At 32.7% G+C, this 22,436-nt stretch overlaps 1 protein-coding gene across 3 annotated transcripts in view; it reads left to right on the forward strand.

Moving 5' to 3' along the window:
- Positions 1 to 22,436, forward strand: part of LOC106708223 (brain tumor protein) — a 317,131-nt gene that overhangs the window by 184,881 nt on the left and 109,814 nt on the right. For 2 of the 3 annotated variants that reach the window (XM_014499702.2, XM_014499703.2), the window contains exons 1-2: positions 15,511 to 15,678; positions 15,861 to 15,952. The gene's annotated coding sequence lies outside the window, so the exon portion shown is untranslated. Of the gene's footprint in view, positions 1 to 15,510; positions 15,679 to 15,860; positions 15,953 to 22,436 lie in introns of those variants that run through there. The other variant, XM_045683553.1, reaches the window with a different exon arrangement.

Raw genomic sequence — 22,436 nt, forward strand, 5'->3', positions numbered from 1 at the left:
AAAACTCCTAGTCACCGAACGGAAAATTTTAAGAAAAATTTTAGGGCCAGTGCAAAAAGAGGATGGAACGTGGCGCATCAGAAAAAACACTGAGATTGAGAAACTGGTGGCCGAGCCCAACATCATTGGCGAGATAAAAGCGCAACGACTCCGCTGGCTCGGCCACTTAGAAAGAATGGATGATGTTCGTGGTGTCAAACGCGCATATATGGGACGACCGAGTGGTCGGCGTCCAGTTGGCCGTCCCAAATATCGCTGGATAGATGAAGTAAATAGAGATCTTCGGGACCTACAGGTCCGAGATTGGGTCGGGACGGCGCGGGATCGGAAAAAGTGGAGACTTTTGTTGTCGGAGGCCAAGGCCCACTTTGGGTCACTGCGTCACCCTAGTTAGTTAGTTAGTTAGTTATGTTATAAACATACAACAACATATTATATGTGTAACCGTGAGTTTGTGAGACCAAAACTGAATAAAACATATTGTTATCTCTATTATGTCAGGGATGACGATATATGTTATACAGTGATCTTGGTCTCAGTAACCCACGATAACATGCAGTATGTTTATCTGAACAGATATAGTGTTACGTTTACTTACTTCATTAATTCGTTCATTTCATTTGTATCATCTTCTTCAATCTTTATGTAAATAAAATTTCAAGGGTTTTTTTTAGCCGACTTCAAAAAGAAGGAGGTTATCAATTCGACTGTATTTTTATTTTATTTTATTTTATATTTGGAATCATATAGATTTATTACATATATATTAGTTCAGTGAAAATTAGAATTTATATGTCATTTCTATGTCTATGGATTTAATATGTTTATTTAAAATTATAATACAAACATGTCTGTTTTTTTATAGGTCTGTGATTACAGCCTTATAAATGTAAAATTGTATAGATAGGTTTGTTATCATTTCTCATTCTTATAAATCTTACTATATACCATTTACTTTTAAAATAAATAATCACTACTAATATATACAAACATATTGCCTTCTATCTCTTCTCTAAAAAAAAACACACACGCGCACACGCATACGCATACACACACACGCACTCACAACGATTAATTTCTTCATGTTAAATAAACCATTTAACCTTGTTTATATTTGTTATGTACGATTAAATAAATATTTGTTTCAAACACGTGTTTGAATCATATAAAATGTTGATACAGTTTATGATTTACTAACTAATAGCACTGTTTAAATTAATAAATTACACTATTAATTTTAAGAGCGTGAAATTTATTACAGGTAATATAGGATTGGTGTTTTCGCTTCGGATAAATTTAGTGGATTGTTTATTTTATCAAGTAATGTAGTAATTACAAATAGTTGTTAATTAAAATTCAATTAATATAATGCAAGCTATGATATCGGCCAACATTTTTTTTTTACACCCAGGCCAAAAATAAAGCTGTTAATACAAAAAAAAATCGTTTAAAAAATCAGATGGTTATTTTAAATTTTTCATATTGTAATGTTATCTGGTGTATTCCAAATTTCGGCTCAATCTAACATCAGGGAGTGGGTGTACATTATTTGGTACTAACTAACGCCCGCGAAGTATGGTTTACGCAAAATTAAATAACTTAATTAGTAGCCTATATGTTCTTCCAGACTATGTTCTACACCTGTGCCAAATTTCATCAAGATCTATTGAGCTGTTCTGGAGAATCCTTCTAACAAACATCCATCCATCTAAACTTTCACATTTATAATATTAGTAAGATTACGTAATATAGCACCAATGTATCCATTTTATAAATTCAATGCACAAAGCACAACAATCTACTCGTAGTCCCAGACATGATGGCTTCGCCAAAACAAATCTCATTTCTTGTGCGCAGCGACTGACTGTAACTACCCTACTATCTCACTACCTAACTACCTCATACCTCACTACCCTTTGTGGCCCCACTCTGATGGATCCGCCCCCGGTGACGACGGAGTTTCAAATATTCTTATACAATACGCTCTCTGAATGATTCATGCAAAGGTACGGTTGCAATGTTGCATAATACCGTCCAGTTATGACGTACACCTTCAAGAAGACGAATAAATAAGCGCGTACCTTATATTAACCACTAAATATTCGTGAAGCTCTTGTTTTGTCATGTTAAAATTATAGCAATATTCAAATGTACATGGAAACTATCACATAAGCGAATAACTGACCTTATTTATATATTTTTTAATTTAAGCCAGGTCACGTGACTCAAGTAATTGAAACAAACAAAGTGAAATAAGCTACACTTAAGCTCAATTTAAGTGAAATATTTTATTACCTTTTCTATGTTTCTTTTTACAAAGTAATGTATTTCCGCTGATACTTGGACCCAACCCTTTAACCAGCAATCTCTTTGGTCGGTTAGGCTAATGTAAGTCTGCAAGCTAAGATTCAACTTTTGAAAATGTAGAAAGCACTTAGGATTTGCACAACCATTGCACAGGGCGTGCTCGGAAATGCAACCAACATGATGGATTATGTTTACATCTTTGAATATTTCATATTTTGTATTTTATAATATTAGTACAATAATAGAAGGGAAACCTAAACTTTTGCTATAATGTTGTTTTCATCATTTAAAAAGATAAAATATTATCCAAAGTATATGTAAATAATATTATTATACTTTTATTTATATTTATTAGTTATATTATCCTTGTAGTATTTTTTAATTCTTTCTTTTGTTTTAGGTAATTTTGGAAAATAATTACAAAAGCGCTGTTTTTAATTACGGTGAGTAAAACAATGAAATTGAATTTACCCAAGGGCTGTAAATATAGGATCGTAAGTGTCAAGAATAAAATTATTTATTTAGTTAATACATATAAAGAATGGCAGCAATAGGTTGTGAAAAAGAAAATAAATTGTATCAAACCGAGAGTTCCTCTTTAAAGTATTTTTATTCAGTATAAAAATGCAGGTAGACAATAAAATTAAAGAAGTTTAAGGAGTACGGTGTCCATGAAGTATATTAGAAATATGAGACAAGCAATATTATTTGTTTTTCTTTTACTGAAAGATGCTTATTTATTTTTAACTTCATTTGTCATACTAGCTGTCGCCCGCGACTCCGTCCGCGCGGAACCAAACAACACGTAATAAGTATTCTATGTGTTCTTCCAGATTATAATCTAAATCTATGCAAAATTTCATCGTGATCCCTTGAACCGTTTTGGAGATACCGTCAAACAAACATCCATCCATCCATACATTCGCATTTTAATATTAGAAGATAAGATTAAATGTAAAATGTTATAAAATGTACCCTAATGTTAGTGTGTAGACAAAGAGGGTCACCGTATATTACCAAATTAAAAAATAAAGTACGCTAATAACAACATAAATATAGTGTAAAATTGTACACTTTAAACACCTTTTACAACAGTCAGGATTCTTTACATAAAAAAAATACTTTTTAAGGATAATCCGTCTTACTTTGTAATATCGCATTAGCATTATTTTTCTGCAACACTCCCGTTTATGAAATAAAAACAAGGACATTTCCTACTCATTTAAATATTGCAGTCGCCCTAACGCAATGGCACAGATAAAATATTTCTTTGTGTTTAATTTTATTTTTTCCCAGTTTGTCCCCACTTTGTTTCTCGGGCATCTAACAAAATGATAATGAGGCGCTTTTTCTTTTTTTTCCTACCTCGCAGCTCTGGCACTGGCAGTTAATAAAGAATTGTTTCGAATTATTTTATATTTAGAACTGTTATTAAAAAAGAAACGGCTTAAATCTTTTAAACAACTGAACAGTACATCTTGTACAATTTTGTTAGCAAATATGGTTTTAAAATTCTATTACAGTTCGCCACAACATGACATAAATTCCTTAAAATGAGATGATTTCAATAATTTGGACGAAAAAACATGAGATGAGTTTTTGAAATATGCTTTAAAAAATACATCCTATACAGTTAATTATGCGATCATGATGTCTAAATAAAGTAAACTAAGTTTTAATTTGCAAATATAATTCTTATAACGGTTTCAAAGATATTTAACTGTAATTAATCAAAAACAATGGCCACATGTAACGGTTAATTGTCTTTACAGATAATCTTAAAAAAAAAAAAACAAAGTAAGTGTTTAATTTAAACATTTCAAACAATGTTACGGTTAGTCGTTTCTCGTTGAATTGTGTTCAGGCTTCAAATAAAACCGCAACAAATGCATTGTCGAGCAAAAGATCGGGAAATTCGGGTACACATTAATCGTGTCTCCTGACCCCCTTTTTATTGGCTACGGTGACAATAAATACATAAAAAAAATAGGATAAATTACTAAAATAAAAAATTTGAAAACAAATTACAGCTTGTATTATTTTTTTTTTTTAATTTTAACAATCTTATTAGATTCCATGATAAAAGCTCGTGGTTTCAGTTTATTTTACAGATAACTTAAGCAAAGAAAACCGTTGACTTTACGTAGAACAGTTGTAATTTCACATTTTACTATCGGCAGTTCAAACGTTATGATTCACTCACTCATTAGATGGCTAATGGATGAGAATTGGCTCTTATGGCAATTAGAATAGGGTTCAATTCGGGGTCAAGTCACGGCACAAGGGGCATCCTTCAAACGAGTAATGAACGCGTAGCATTGAACTTGAGCCGACTGTTTCTAGTACTACAGTTAATACAAGATTACTATGGATAAGACTTATATTTAACATAAATGTTATCTGTAATTTTGCCAAATTAGCATCTCTTTCTTTTTATAAAGATAAGAATCTATTTTTAGTACTTAAATAATTGTGTTAACTTGTATATTTTTCTTTTAGATAACATAATTGACAATTATCCAAAATCTTAAAGCTTGACTTAACTTTGCAATAAATTATGAATCTATTTTCATACTTATGTTAATTTTACAATTCGTCTTATAGTTAAAGGCAATTATCCAAAATCTAATCCATATTAAATTTTAAAGCTGTTTTTTGTTATAAATTCTTATCCACGATAGCTAGTACGGGTGACTGGTTAAGCCAGGGGCCGCCAACCGCAATCGTACCCATTAATTGTACGATCGTTCATACGAAACGTACCTTCCTGTGTCCTTTACAATTTCAATCGAGACCTCTTGAGACAACTCTAATAACCGACTAAATCATGTATACACCATTACCCCAGTTAACGAACCGAGATACCTTAGGAAACTTGTTAGGTCGTAAATCAATTTTGGAGACATATATTCGATTTAAAATATTTTACTTACTTTATATTAATAAATGTGAAAAATAATAGTGTTTAATTTATTTATACTATTGAACAGCATACATTAATTAATATTATCTTTGATAAGGCGTTTACTTAAAAAATATCAAAACTTATCACTGGGAAATAAAAAAAGGTAAATATCAGGCGCTCGCTTTTCGTTCCAGCTCGTCGCGTATCGATGCATGTGCAGCCGTGTTCGCTGCGTCACGTCCGGAACAACTCGAATGTACGGACATTTCGTCCGGTACGTAGGTACAGTCTCCTCCATTCGCGGTATTCCAGTTAAAGAAAATTTACTTACACCTTGCAAGGAACTTAATTTTCCCCTCTTCTCAAGAATACGCTTTTAGTGTACTTATAAGGGTTTAATCAAATGAAAAACAACTGTGGGTTCTGTGCTATATTTTTTCACAGTGAACAAATCGACATTTCGCCACACTGAAAGATATCTAGATTACTAGAGTAACTGACTTTCATATTTTCAAGGCTTACAATACTATCAAACGGTTATCGTTTTCAAAGTCGAGTACCACCATTGAACGCGACTGTACGTTTCAACGTCTGTACCAGCGAATGTATTGCCCGTGCGCCCTACGTCCGTTCCGTTGAATTAGACGTGCGAAAAAACGAAATTGTAGGAATTTTAGCGTGTTACGTATTTCTCTTTGTTCGTTCTTTCCATTGAATCTTTTGGGTTATGTAGATATTTTCTAAAAAAAATCCTCTGTAAAAGTTTTATTGCAAATTTTACAGTAAATTTTTGGAAAAGCATATTACTAAATTGGTAACACAAATTATATGAACGTTTTTATTGAAGTTCATAAGCAATTAACTATGCCCAAAAGGTTTGTCCGCTAAGCCTTTTAAAATGACGTTAAATAGCCAATGACATAAAAATTAAAAATTGTTTTGTCAATGCAAAAATATTTTCTCACATGTTGTTGGCAGTTCCTGAAACGCGTTCAACGCATTCACACAAAGACACTTCAATACTAGAGACTGTAATGAACATTATATTAAATAAAATATATGTATATTTGTATTCATTTTACACAAATATACATTCAACTGAAAAGAGAACACTCATTGGATACAGTGTAAAAATGTTCTTAATAACTTCTTCTAAGGTTTTCCCCCACACAGACATCTAAAATAAAGAAAACGTTGTCATCCTACTTGATAAAATAAATAAAAAGATTTTTACATTTATTACTTCCTTCATTTTACTACGTTGGCGTAAACAAGGATACGCTTCTTAACTATAAACATACAGAAAATATCTATGGGCCGAATCTAGGCGGGTGATATTTATATTTTTATGCGGGTACTTCGATAATGGGGGTATTGTTTAGTAGCTAGACGTTAAGTGAAGGGGGGTATTAACAGCATTCAGTTATATATCGATCTGGCTAGGGATGTGTATGTGTATATCGATAAATTGGCAACATGTCAGCTCTGAATAATGTTTGTTCGGTTTAATTAAACCGCATGAAGTATGTCACGCTGCGGGGCGTCGGTTTTTAGATAACTTCACTTCGGTTATAAATTGATTTTCGTTAGCTTTTCAATGAATATGAAAATTGTCTCGATTTATTTTAACTAATACTAAGAAAGCTAAGAGGTTAATTAATTTAAGTGTTTCTCTACAGCGCTAAGTTTTTGTATTTTTTTTACATTTGATTGCGAACCACAATGTTTATTTCACATTTTTCATTATTATATAAATATTTTTAAATCAATTCTTGGTTTTTAAAGAATGAATAAATAATCTTATTACTTTATTTTTTCCAACATATCCTTAGTTAAGAACATAGTAAAAAAAACAGAATAACATTTAACGGATTCCAAATTACGCGCGAGTCTAAGTTTCGACTGTCAAAAAACATCGACAATAGCTTATCGATAACAACAAACATCACTAGTACAATCACTTAGCGGTGAAGTAAACACACCGCAGGACGAACAGATGTTCGATGTGTATATAAACATAACACGTGTTTTGTAACAATATTATATTAAACTATGAACAGCTGAGACGTTCCGATTACTAAATGTTATTAATTACGTAAAAGCGTTATTTCTAAGAACAATAGAACGTTCATTGAAAGGAATTTAATTGAAATATATACACAAAGTTCTACTTATAATGTAAATTAAATATAACACAAAGCATATCATATTTTAACTCTTTATAAAATCGTTTATATTTAAATTCAGGTGCAATTTTTAATTTTAAATGTATCTATCTTTTTTTTCTTTTTACTAATGTAATTGCACTCGGGATCTTTAAGTGAATACTAAAGAAGCCCCTTAGTGTTATGTGACTGTTCAAGAAAACATTAAATGACTGAGTGCAGAATTACATGTCAAAAAAATACACGACAGCTTCAGTACTTGCAGCATTTTTTAAAAAATATTGTAATTGTTGATTTCAACATAACTAAAATTAAATTTGCCACAAGGTAAATAAGCTATAATTCAATAATGTAAAATAAACCAATGTCTTTTCCTTACCAAAATCTGTCAATACGTTCATAATACCTTCAAAGATATCTCCACTATAAATAAAACAATCAATAAAAACATATTGTCCTGTCTATAACTTTGTATGTTCTATTTCTTAAATAAAACCTAACTCATTTGTACTCTAAATTATGTTAATAGTGTCTCGGTATGCTATATGGGGTGGTCGGTTCGATGTCTGACCGAAACGAATACCGAAATGCCTTCCAATGCATTTTTTCATTCTGACTCATCGGTATTTAACGCAGGTACATTTTGGAGAATAAATTATATCAAACTAATATTATTTAGATCGTGTTTGATTTAAGATAAACGAATACGTGTTAACTAATTCATATGTTCTAAACATTTTTACTTCGATAATGAATGGTTTAGATTACTAAAACTTAATTAATTTTAACTCCTCCCTGTAAACATTTTTTAAAACTCAAAATTAAATCACTCTGTATACTATATTTTCTCTTAGCTTACTAATTATATTGTTTTAAGTGGTTTGAATAATCTTCATATAAGAGTACAAACTAGGAAAAGTATTTAATAATGTAAATAACAATTATATAAGGAAACTTTACATAACAAAACGCAAAACACATTACTAAAATGTACTAAAAGGATAATTCAATATGCATACAGATGCATAAAGCGAAACGTTTCATAGCAACAGTCCCTTCCTGTATGTAGGTATATATCTGTAGAGCCAGACGGCTGCCCCCCCTATCCCCTCCAGTCTGGGTAGGGGAGCACGGTCGAGTAATTATATTAAACGATAGCATAGGTATAGCTTGGTGCTAGTCTCGTCTAATAAATGCCTAGTCTGTGGTCTTGATTGATTTGAAATTTTAATTAATATGTATATTAGTGTTGGTAGGATTACGTTACATGTAAATTGTTGTTTATGTCAAGTTGAAGGGTTTCTATTAATCAATGCAGTATAATCAAGTATATACATGAGAGCATATTCATTAAACCAAGTAAGGCAAGCATATCAATCTCATATTACGCAGAGATTATCTATTTCAAATATGACACACGAGATGTTCTAACCGTGTTTTTTAAGATCAAAATCTCCGTTAAAAACATATTATGTTTTATACAGAGATTTTGGTTTTAGAAACCTACGGCAGTAGAAGTAACGAATGCATCTTTGTCTAATTAATAAAGTACCGCTCTGTCTTGATCCTATCTTATGTTAAGTGGTGAAAGGAGTTAGGTTATGTAAAAAATGGAATTCCAAATTCAAATTGAATATATACAAATCATAACAATCAACATCTCGTTGTAAAGGCAACAGACATAAATCGTACCTTGGAATATTCCATGTTATGCAGATTTCAGTCAAACCCTTCACTCCGCAGCCGCGAGAGGCCTAAAATTAAATTCACAAATTCCGAAATTTGGAAGTCTGTCTTCGGGTTCGCCCGCATACATATGTATGAAAAGGAAATCCTTTTCCAGATAAAGGTATCAAAAGATATAACCCTAAATTCTATTACAATTAAAATTGCTACCAGTTATTACTCATTTGTACCACGGTGAAAATATTTCAGGAGTTATCTTAACACTACCTACTATTTTTCCACAGAGTACTCCATTCACCTACATTTAACTGCCAACTTTAGCAGTATAATAGCTATGTGTAAATAATTTATTTACGCTGTGACGCTCTGTACCGCACGCATAAATAACATCCGGAGTCTACCTTGGGACTAGGCGGGAGATTTACAGCATCCAGTAGCTTAGATAAAGGCATTTCTTTTGCTTACTTCAGAAATAAGATGTTTAATTCGAAGCTGCTGCTGCGGTTTTATGAAAGATCTCTTCGCGTAACGAGCAAAAAAAGATAACAGCTTGTGCGGATTTAGAAATGTAAAAAAGGAATAAATTACGAAACTAATTGGTATCTTTCTATTCTTTTTTTTTCTAAAAGACGCCAAAAAGTTTGATTTATTAATGTGAATACTTTGCAAAAATGACAGACAGAAACAAGGAAAGCCATCATGATATATATTTATAAGACGTAAATGTAAAAAAAATATCATTTAATGGCAGCAGGAAAAAAATCACAACATTAAAATTTGAACGGACTCGAACTATAACTTAAAATTTCATAATAGAACAATTAAACTTGAAGCTATTTATCCTTGTACATTACTATCGCTTATAATTCTAATATATTTCATTAATTAAAACTAGTTGAAAATGTCATTTGAAATGTACAAACAGAACTTCAATCGGCACTTACAAAATCGTACGTCGTAGTACAAATCTGTAGAGCTTTGTTGTACGTAAATGCCTTCTAATGAGCCAACTTTCACGCTGTATTCATCAATTCTGGATTATTGAAAGTTCTGTTTTGATACAAAACATAGAACTGGGAATTGAATGTTGTGTTTGGTTTTGCTAAGGTTTAATGTGTGTTTTGTTATTACATTGAAAGTTCTGGAACTTTCTAGAATATGAATATATGAATTATTAAGCGTGACATATATCAATGAATCTTTATATTTCAACAAGTTACCTTATAAAGTAGGATAAGGTTACCCTTAGGGTAAAAATGGCACATATGTATTATATTTTACATATCAAAATATTACTAAGAACCAGATAATTTGTTGTGGTATTGAACCGTAAGATTCATAAGTCCAATTTAACATAAGCATATTTAACTTCAGTTAAACCTCAACCTTATTTAATAAACTTATCATTTTTACGATGTAGGTACATTATTCCTGCTTACAAATCTCTTTAAAAAGTCGGGTTACATTATACTGTTAATATAAAAGAATTCATCATCATCATCAGCTCACTATACGTCCCCACCTAGAGGCTCGGAGCCTACCCCAAGTTAGGGGTGACTAGGCCATAGTCAACCACGCTGGCCAAGTGCGGGTTGGTTGACTTCACACATATCATTGAATTTCTTCTCAGATATCTGCAGGTTGCATCACGATGTTTTCCTTCACCGTAAGAACGTCGGATAAATGTACATTTGTAAATCGAAAATCGTAAAACACATTGGTACATGGCGGGATTCGAACCCAGGACCTGCAGATTGCAAGTCAAGTGCTTAACCCCTGAGCCACCGACGCTCCGTAAAAGAATTCACAAAGTAAAAAGTAGGCGAACTACTTTCATTGTATAATCTACTTATCAGCCAAGTAAATCCTAAGTCGCGGCAATTTCTGTAATAAGGACCCGCTTCAAGATTACTCCTGATGTTTGTGAAAAACTCCTTAAGGAATACTAACTCCAATTTTTATACCGAAGCCGACTGATAAAGATTTTTTCTTTATTTAAGCTAGTACGATTTTGGTTACTGTCCGATTTCGTTATCATTTTTACTACGAACGATATATTTTAGTATTTGACATAACCTCAAAAATGTTATCTATACGTATTTTGATAATGTTTCGGAAAAATTTATGCGAGAAAATGATTTTATTATTGCTTGCTTTTTAGCTTGAAATCGGAAGTTTAATTTATTAAAAGTAGTAAAATAAAAAAAACAGTAAACTTTAATTTGTAAACAGAGTATAATACGTTAGAACAAACCTTACATAAGAATTTTTAAATTCAGTGAAGAGAGACAAAGAAATTGTCTGATGCAATAGTAAATGAGTATGTCGGAAGAAAACGCCCTTGACGACACAAAATGATGACTGACAAAAGAAAGGCCAAATGCGATTGCGATTTAATTATATTAAGATTTAAGTTATGTACATTAAATTATTCCTGAAATAATCTTTAGTTTATTAACTATGTCCCAACCAAGGCACTCGGTGTCTACCCAAGTTAGGGTATACTGTATTGGATAGTTTCGAACCCATTGTCGGCATCTAGTCGGTGCCGACACCGGACAAATGTACGTGAGTGTTTTAGCCTTTTTATATATTAGTTGATATTTATGTAGTAAATAAGTAATCATCACGTTAATATTTCATTACATAAGCAGTATGATTTTGTTAATGTACGCGATAAATAATGCCCTCGTTACACACGTGTATCATACGACTCTCAAACTAGATTCACACGAGGATAGTACAGTAAAGTAGAGCAGACAGTACTGCTATTGTTTGAACTCTTACGCCGAGTCAGAACAGTACTATTTCGATGGTAAGTTTGGGTTTAAAGAATTAGAGTACTGATCTTTTTTACTATTCTGTCGTCGTGTGAACGCATCATAGACTTTTTCTTAGAACTGATTATTACAACTGATACTCATATCAAATTACGTATTAACATCTATTATCATACGTATCTTAAAACTGACAGAAATCATTATTAAATACTAGCAGTCGCCCTCGACTTTGTCCGCGCGAAAATAAAAAATCCAGTAATAAATATAACCCAGGATAGCGTAGCTTCCCAACACTGAAAGAATTTTTCAATTCAAACAAAAAACAATCAAATCTTTCCTCTTAAAAATGTTGGCATAGATTACGCAATTTTAATTTAAGCATTGTCAAATTACGTTGTTACTTATATATGTTAAAATTGATACACTCCAAGGAAGTATAAATAACCTTGCCTATGTGTTCTTTCAGACTATGATCTACATCTTTGCCAAATTTCGTAGAGATCCGCTGAGCGGTTCTGGAGATACCTTCAAACAAACATCCATCCATCTATCCATCCATCCAAATATTAGCATTTATAATATTATTAAGATTATGCACACAAACAAAAGATTATCATGTCATAACTTTCATTTCTCACTTATTAGACGTTAAATAGCACTTAAAATTTTTCATTAGACATTATTCTCCATTCAGACGGCAGATAAAAGCATTGAAATTAATATTTCTGAATGCGAGACCGCTCGAGTGTCGGTCGACGAATTTGCACCCGCAATAGATTCCAATGGAGTTATTGGAATTCTTTTTAGCTTGGAAAAAGTTAGGGAAGGTATTCAATATGTAGCTCGGACTTTACACGTTACGAAAGTTCAAAAGAAGCTTTATTGCAGACTAATAAACAATAAAATCAACGAAGAAAAAACTTTTTAAAAACAAGCTTTTATTATGTTGTTTTTAATTAAAATAAATTGATGAGATAGTGTTGTTTCATTCCGAAGTTTCTATGGCCACCTTCCAGCTCCAACATTAGGTGAGCACCATTTGATCATAATATTGCATTTTCATGCGATTTATACATGTATGTAAGATTTCAACTCAATCAGTAACTGGGAAGTGGTTCTTTAATTTAGAAGATTTAATGAATAACATCGGCATAGGTGAAACTAAATAAAAGTATGTAAAAAGATTTTTCTAAATTATTTTGACCATAGATAAGGTGTACATTTCGCCTTAAATCTCATTTCAGAATATTTCTGCATAAACACTTTGAACTATTAGAATGTAAGGGACCGCATATGATATAAAAAAAACATTAGTAGACGTTCTTGTCTATCTAATGACTTTATCTCGTCTAATAGACAACTGCTGAGCTATCTTTGTAAAATTGCGAGTTGATTAAACTTATAAGTTTTGGATAAATATTAAAATAATAAAAGAAGACCTTGTGGTAACATTTTAGCGAGTTTGATGTACTTTAAAGGTTACATTCCAAGAATTTGACGCTGCTTTTGCTTCGGATTTGAGATTATTTTTTTAATTTGTTAAAATATGTTTTAAAAGAGCGGTTTGAAAATGATTATTTTTGTTATATGGAATAATAATTACTTAATTTCCACGAAAAACGTTGCATGCTAAACTTGCTTGTTTAAAGCAAATTATGTTTTTTTTTACATCTTTTTGACGACTGAATGTTAGTTATAATTGTAATTAATTAAAATAAAAAATATATACTTGCATATACAAATTATTGTTAGTAAATAAATACTAAAATAGTTATAACGAAATGGATATACACACTAAAACCATAGAACTCTGAAAAACATAGACGCCACGGCCCGGTCAGGCAAAGGAGAACACCGCGGGGTTTAGTGGGTAGTCCGGCCTTATAAGGCCGGGAGTCCCACACGAAACCGTCCCTGCTGCCCCCGCAGCACGGACGGAGAAGTGCGTAAATGCATTCCCCGCGTCAACAAAAAAAAACTCAGAAAAACATTACCCTACTGTTAGTCGAAAATAAAGTATCTTGTCGAATCTATCTCTGCCAACCTCCCTTCGTATATGGCGTAAACCTCTTGACATTTAGCAAAACCATAAATTTTAATAATGAGCTACCAAAATTGACTTGTTATAAATCTTTATAATAAATTAGTTATTCATGAAAAAGTTCCTTAAGGTGACCTTGTCCTCGCGAAGTTTGCCAATTTTTACGTAAAATAAAGAAATAAAAATAGACTAATACTGTTGTAGGATCGAAGCAATTTTAATAAATGTTATAAATAATTTGAATTATATTTTGCAAGATGTAATTTTATCCAATTTACAGTGTAATTTGAAATTCGCTGTAAATAAGAGAATAGCGTGGCCACATTGTACCATTTATTTATGAATTGATTTAAATCAACAACACTTTTAAACCATTTTAAATTATGGCGAAAAAAAGATAGGAAATTGTGTACCTACTCCTTACTTCAGTGACATTATACTTTGAAAAAAAACTATATTCGGTGGCATTCAACAAGCCCTTACAATATCGAATAGTCTTAGTATTTTATTCTAGCTGTAGTCAAAACCTAAAAAAATCGGGACTAAACAATTAAGAATTGTTTTATGGTCACCCTACATTCATATTTGTATGGAATTCTTTGAACTCATGCATCCAGTCGCTCTGTGGCACTCGAAATAAACAACAGTAAGAACCCATTTCCACTAATCAACTGGCCAATGGACTCAAGATGCGGTAGTTGAAATTGTATACATTGCATTACGTGCGCGGCTCGTGCTCCTAGTGGAAATAGAGACTAACATTTTGCTGTGCACATTTATTTCTGTTTGGAAATAGTCTTCGCCGTACTAAATATGTGGTCCCAATTAACCGTCTCTAAGTAGTCAATTAATGTTTGTCAAGAAGTTACTTTGTCTCTCAACAACTACTAAATGAGATATTCTAAAGTTTTGTTTGTACTAAATGTACTAAACTATACCGAAACTTTACATATTACAGTTTATGTGCCAACCAAAAATCTATATCTCTGCCTACCCATATTCACTTTCTCATTCCTTCACATTACTGTCATTAAATAATAATAAAAAACGTTAATTTAATTAAAACGAAGTATATATACGAATACGCTATGTATTCAGACTATGAAATATACCAACCGTTTAATATATAATGCCTTGAATATTTCTGCATGTGTATTGGATCTAGGTAAATGTCTACCCAGTGACAAGTTTATTTGACTTATTCAAAAGTTCATTGCTTTTATCTCGAAGTATTGTAAATTAACTTTAATATTGAATTATATTTAGCAAGTATAACCGCCGTCCGCAAAACGTGTTTCAATGAGAAAAAACGTATTTTATATGGATAATAGAACGTAAAAGATGCGGTGACGTATATTTTTATATCCAATGCCCGTGGCAATGACCGCCGCTGACTTGTCGGTTCACGGCCGTTTACAAAGAAACGACGCCTCACTCGTATAATATATCCTTGTCCAAATCTTACATTACATGTATTCTATATACATTTTGCGTTTTATATTTGGTAAACACAATCTTCTTATTCACCCTGTATTTGAAAATAAATAAAAGTGTAATACGGGGCGCAGGGCACACCCCCACAAGTACGGAACACGCACACTAGTGAACATCAGGGCGGACGAGAGGGCGCTACACTCGCGCCAGTCTCGCGCGGACCGCTGTCGAGGACGGACGCTTGCCGCGCTTTGTGATGCGATCGGACAATATAAACTAGTTTTACTTCGAAACATCCAGTGCGTTATTTTTTTCAAATTCACGTGCATTTGTGGACAACAGTTGTGATTGTAACAATCGGTGCGTATCAGTTATTGTGTTAAATTAATACTATTCGCGTTGTTTACGATCGTTTAACATTGTTTTCGGTTTGACTTTTTTTTTACGCTTCCCTTCGTCCTGGGTATAAATACGTTGGGATAGTTGACGCGTCTTATGATTCACAGGGCGGTACATTAATAAAGGTTCGTTTCTATTTTCAGATTAACCGTACGGTTTGATCGGGAGCCGTTGACTTTATTAAAACAAAGCCATAGTTTGAGGTGAACGTGCTTCATTAAATCGTAAAACACAGGTACGTATTCAAATATATGGTCTGGCAAACCGTCATATGGTTATGATTTTTTTGTCCCGTCGACCGCGTGTGTATATAGATATTGTAATATTTGCTTGTGATCGTTTATTGTGAGATTGTACATTTTCCCTGTTCTGTATCGGTGACCGGCGACCTCGATCCTTTCCATTTTATTAGGTCTATAATTTTTCGATTTGCTAACATCTTACGTAAGCCTGATGGTTCTTTGTAATTAATAAGGTTGTGTATGAAATATTGAATCGGAGTATGTATTATGCTACGAGCATGCTTTATATAATTTTGTAACCTTTTGTTTGACATTTGATCAGGCCTTCGACTGACTTAAGCCGCGTTCACATTTGCCTGACGTGTCGTGTCGTGATGCGTCAGAAAGGTATCGGTCTCATACAATTAATATGGTTGCGTGCACACTTCTCTGACGCAGTGTGTCGTGATGGCTTGTGTCGTGTCGCGTCAGTGGCGATCCCGGTCCGCGTCAGTTGGGTGAGGTGCGGGGGACGGCGCAGCGACACGACACAGCGGGTCGGACTAGTGTGCACGCGCACGTGTCGTGTTGTGACGCGTCAGAAGGTATGGACGACGAGCTGATCGAGTACGTACGACAATATAAAGCGATTTATGATACAAAATGTAAACAATATAAGGATCAATCTATTAAAACTAAACTATCTTTTTGTATTTACTGGATGTATCCAATATCTTCTTCTCTTTTTTTGTTTTATTAGAAGTGTTGCCAGTGCCAATAACTGCATATCTTCTTCATAATCTGAATCCGAATCGGATGATTCATGAAAAAACATTGCGAATGTGTAAACTCTCCGAGAGCTATAACGGAACTGATTAAAAATGCGTCATAACGCGTCACATAGATGTGAACAGTAGCCATCACGACACAAAGCGTCACGACACGACACGTCAGGCAAATGTGAATGCGGCTTTATTGTGTTACCTGTTGCTTGAACGCGTGTCCGCACGCATCGAGTCTTTGTTCGTGTGTGCAATTCTTATTCAATAAACATTACAAAGTAATTTTTATTGCAATGCATGTAATATTTATTTAGTATTATTGTTTGAATTAATTGAAATTTTCTTTTGTTCCAATTAAACAATTTTTCCTTTTGACATTTCCGTTTGAATTAACGACTGTCGTTTTAAATTAATTGACGGTATGAAAGTGTGTTTGAGAAGATTGTTAAGATTGATGGCTTCTTCAAATTCAGAGACAATTTTTTTTTATTTCTTTGTCTTCGAGGTAAAAACAATATCGCGTTGATGTATATTACGGAAATTACGTTTGTTTGTGGGTAGTCCATGTTACGTTATTTCACCATATTTCGTTTATAATGTTATATTTAGTAATACAGTTTACATTATCGTCTGTCCTTTCGAAATCTAGATAAATATGTGTCATAGCGATAAGGAATTGTAATACAAGTTAAATGTAATTGCAAAGATTAGGTAATAACAGGATTTGAATGGAATGAATTCGTCAGCAATTTAAACAGTCATGAGATCAAACTCTTGGTCGAAATAAAAATAAAAGTCTTGGTACAGATAAAATAAAAAGAATTTTCTGCAGGCTTTATAATTTAAAAAAATGTCAAATTGTTACAAAAAATAATTAGCAGTTAAATTATTAGCGACCAAAGATTAAAAATAATAGAATATAAAATCGTAGAAAGTAAAGAGGGTAGAAAATGTTCATCAGTTATGGGTATATTCTTATGACTACTTGTTGTCGATAAGTTATTGGTAAGAGGGGAGGGAGGAATTATGCCGGATATCGATTCCGGTCACGTTGTTACCGATCTTAGAGGCTACTAGTTTCGTAGTTGACAAGTAACAAGTCGCAAGTTTTTATAAAGTTCAACGCTAACTTGTCTCGAGAAAGTAAAAATCCGAACGACAATGTTGAAATATATCAGTTATTTGCTATAGTTATGATTATCAATCTACAAAAAGGGATTTTTCTAATTTAATATGTGTATTTAAAAGTAATAAAAAATTGAAGATACATTTCACAAAGAAAATTAATCAGAAACCTAATTTTCACATCACAAAACATTAATCAAAGAACAGAATTAATTATGTAAATGAAATGAATGTATGAAGGCATAACAAATAGTTTGACCTAACACAGACGATCTGAAATTGCCCTAAGGCAAATATATAGAGATATGTAATTCAATTCGGTGTCGGAGCAATATGCAAATATTGACGCTATCGTCTTAATTCCTGTAATAAAGCAACTAATTTCCATATTTATACGTTTGAGTTTACATTATATATTCCAATAAGAAATGTCTATCCCATCATTCCAGTACGGTGACCGTACTTCATTTCACATGTTCTTGTCTTTGGCATATTTGTCTCTCGGAGACATATTAAAGATAGGAATTAAACTAGCGAAGATTAAGGAATTATGAAATTATTATGAAATTCTCGTTGAGTATGCCTTTTGGAACTTCTTTTTTTAATCTTTCAGTTTAGCGAGTATTATTTTCTTAGTCTATTAGTAGCCAGCCTTTTATTATAACTTATTGTGTTTTTTGTCTTGTAGTTTGGAAAAAATATGAAATATTTTAAACCCTAATAATAAACAGTGGATCTCCTCGTTTATTTTTTTTTTAATATTTCGAACAAAATTTCCATAATTTAACTTCATTGTCAATTTATGTCATTGAGTTTGTAAATGAATTTCTCATTATATCTTACTAATATTATAAATGCGAAAGTTTAGATGGATGGATGAATGTTAATTATAAGGTATCCCCGGAACGGCTCAACGGATCTTGATAAAATTTGACACAAATGTAGAACACAGTCTGGACGAAAGCATAGACTACTTGTTAAGTTTTTTTTAATTCCTCGCGGACGGATTCTCGGGCGACATCTTGTTTTAGTTATGAAAAAATAAAAGGATATCTATTGTTGGCATTTGATGGTAACGTATGTCGCAGTCTGTAATAGGAAAACAAATTAATTATATTTAATATTCTAGGAAACGTTTCTGTCTGTGTACGTGAGGCAACGCTCGTATTAACTTTAATACAAACAAATCGGAATCATAAAGACTGCCAGATGTTATGGAACGAATCTATTTGGCGCCAAAATAGTATTTCTTTTTTTCCTAATCGTAAACAGCCAGTATAAAGTTTTTTTCTTTTTTTGAAATGAGACATTGAAATACATACTTAGTTCGCAATTTGTTGATATAACCTTTTTTTTCTGTAAAATTGAAGCAAGTGAGTAATCACGGTAAATAAATATGTATTTTTTTAATTTTTTTTTGTTAACACTTAATAACTGAATAATTATTATTGAATTTTGACAGTAAGAAGTTTATTATAAATATTTGTTAAATAATCATAAAAAAACATACTTCCCATTAAATTATAATTAACATAGCGGATGTTAGAACATACAGAGTACAAAAAAATATAAATGCTAGACTAGACAAAAGATATAATATATTTTTATTTTAAGTGGCGTTCAACTCTGAGCCAACTGGGGCGCTGGTTTTTAATTGGACCGCTTTATATAATATATAAAATATATTAAAGAAAACATAACAATGCTTTATGATAGTTAACATACTGAAATATGGTACGCTTTTTAAAGCGCGGTGAAGGTCTGTAGGGATCTTTAACACATTGAATGCCACCAACTCGCTTCGTGTATTCATTTTTAAAAACTGTAGTGGCATGAGATGTGTTACATCTAAAAACAATGATCTGGTTATGATTCACATATTCGAATTCTTTATTATTTATAGTATAAGAAAAATTAAGACAAATTAAACGTTTTAAAATATGAATTATAATGTTTTTAGTAAAAATATTATATGATCTGTGGATATAATAATATTTCAGGATAGATTCTTTACATATTTCTAGATATTTATGTGCTACGCTTATATCAAACCGTAACCAAGGTAACGGCTTTTTAGCTTATCCCAGTATGTTCAAAGCAACAATGTTTATCGTGTGTTGCTATTTATACACGCTTTCCGGGAACCGATACTTGGCGTCCATATTCAGATATATAGGAAAGATATTTATGTTATCAACAAACGGGTGGTAATTTTCCTACTTCGAATATTTTCAATCTAACTAGCTACTAATTCCCTTTTTCTCCGAAACCTATTCTGTCATCGTGTAGGCGGTTGGCTGTTTTATATAACTTGCTCTGTTTATTTGAGGAGAAACAAGTCATTGATTTGTAATTTAGTACAAGTGTTTAGTTCTGATGACAATATTATATAAAAACTAGCTGTCGCCCGCGACTCCGTCCGCGCGGAATAAAAAATAGAAAACGGGGTAAAAATTATCCTATGTCCGTTTCCTGGTTCTAAGCTACCTGCCCACCAATTTTCAGTCAAATCGATTCAGCTGTTCTTGAGTTATAAATAGTGTAACTAACACGACTTTCTTTTATATATATAGATAACTTAATTTTTTTAACTATATTTTATTTTTCTATTTTCGACAGTATTGTCTACGAATGTTTAGCTATTTTAGGGCGTTTAATTTTCTGACCTTTCTTTGTAATGGTGTATTTATTTGTAATACAAAGGACTTTTGACTGTTACTACGCATTTGTACCGTCAAAAAAGCCGATTGGCAAATGTGGAATAGCAAAAAAACCAAGTCGCTTTGTCAAAGGCACGGGCAATGCTACGCAAAGAGGATTCCAGGTTTCGTTAGACCGATGCGATCGAGGTCCGCTTACGAAACTTTTTATTTTATTTTTCAATTTTATATGACGACTGTAACGTTTACGTAGAAAAATACATATTGTTAATGACATAATTTAAAAGAAAGTCTTTATGAAGAAATAAAGAATGAACTTACAGTTATTGAAGTTGACTCTAGACCTATCATTGACCAATAGTCGACCCATCAAGTGGTAGGTCTGGTCTACAGCTGTTATTTAATCTGTGGTTTCCATTGCTGAAACATTTGACCATCTTTCATTATGTCCGGATGTTGTGGACCAATAAAAGTTAGTTAAACATGAAAATTAGTTATAAATACTTTTATATCTATGTGACTATCTATCCAGATTCAGTTTAATGCTGTGACTATAAATCCATCAACACATCTTTATTACGTCCCGATAAAAGCACGAAAGTATCGACAAGCATTGATAACGTTCTGCTAAAGTGCTTTCGACTTTATCTTTATGTGGCAAGGTCGAATTCTAGTTGGTAGTATTCTGTCTATTTAACTGACCTTAGCCAACGTTATTGTGAACAACCTTTTGTCCGCGGCTTTGCTCGCGGCGAATATTTTTAATTAAAGTTTCTCTTACCGCTCGAGTTTTCCTTAGAGTTCCTTTTTCTTAAGAAGATCTGTTAAAAACGTGTAATCATTTTTGTATTAACGCGAATTTCACCACATTTTTATTTCATTAAAACATCGTAAAAATAGGATATTTTTTCTCGTTTTATACTTAATTAAAATATTTATGGAAGCGAATTAATTTAATTTCTTAAAAAAATTGGAAGTAGGCAGTGTTCAAGCAATTTTTTTGGCTAACTATGGCAATAGATATGAGGGTATGTTTGAATCGTCATATAATTGCATTTTAATAAACAATGTAATCGTTGCAATTAGGATTAATTGAAAAAAAAATATCGTGTTTCAGAACGAATTAAAAAAATAATCAACCTTTATAGAATGTGAATTTTGAATTTCGAACGCAATTCTCGAAAGCGATCGTATTTTAAAACGGACTCGCACGTTACATGTGGCGGTTAGACCACATCCTCGGACTTTTAACAAAAGGTCCGGGAACGTTCGGTACAATTAAGTGCAATCATTCAATTACGCCTGGAAGGGTGGACTGCTACTTACGTCGCCGTTACCATGACGACCGTCAAAACAGAAAAGAAATATAATTTTGTCGGCCAGTTGAATGGACCTTAATTGTAGCCATTCAATATTTTAAAGGGTAAATTGTATGAACGTTATATTTAGAATCGCTGATTGTTTTGCAATGTAGAAGGTATCTCCGGAACGGCTCAATATACCTTGATGAAATTTGGCACAGATGTAGAAAATAGTCTGGAAGATCACATAGGCTAGGTACTTATTAAGTTTTTTAATACCGCGCGTACGGATTCGCAGGCGACAGCTAGTTTATTAAAGGCCAAAATTAAACTACATCTTTTACAGTAGTAGAGCCCGCAATAACATCCTTTCCACGAATGAGTCGGCTCAACCGATCATTTACCACGACCACACAGAAGACAGGCGTGAAGTGGAAGTAATTCTGCGTACAGTCTGATAATTGTGGGTGCCAGAGGCCTAATTATAGTCGTCTTGCCCTTCCTACCCTTATAAGTAAGGGATAGAATAGGGAGGTGGATTTGACGCAGAAGGAAACGCAAAGGACGGGCACTATTTTTGTGAGTCTCCTCTGTCGATTATAGGTAGGCAAAACATATAGAAATACATAT

The sequence above is a fragment of the Papilio machaon genome, chromosome 22 (genome assembly GCF_912999745.1).
Source record: "Papilio machaon chromosome 22, ilPapMach1.1, whole genome shotgun sequence".
NCBI lineage: Eukaryota > Metazoa > Arthropoda > Insecta > Lepidoptera > Papilionidae > Papilio > Papilio machaon.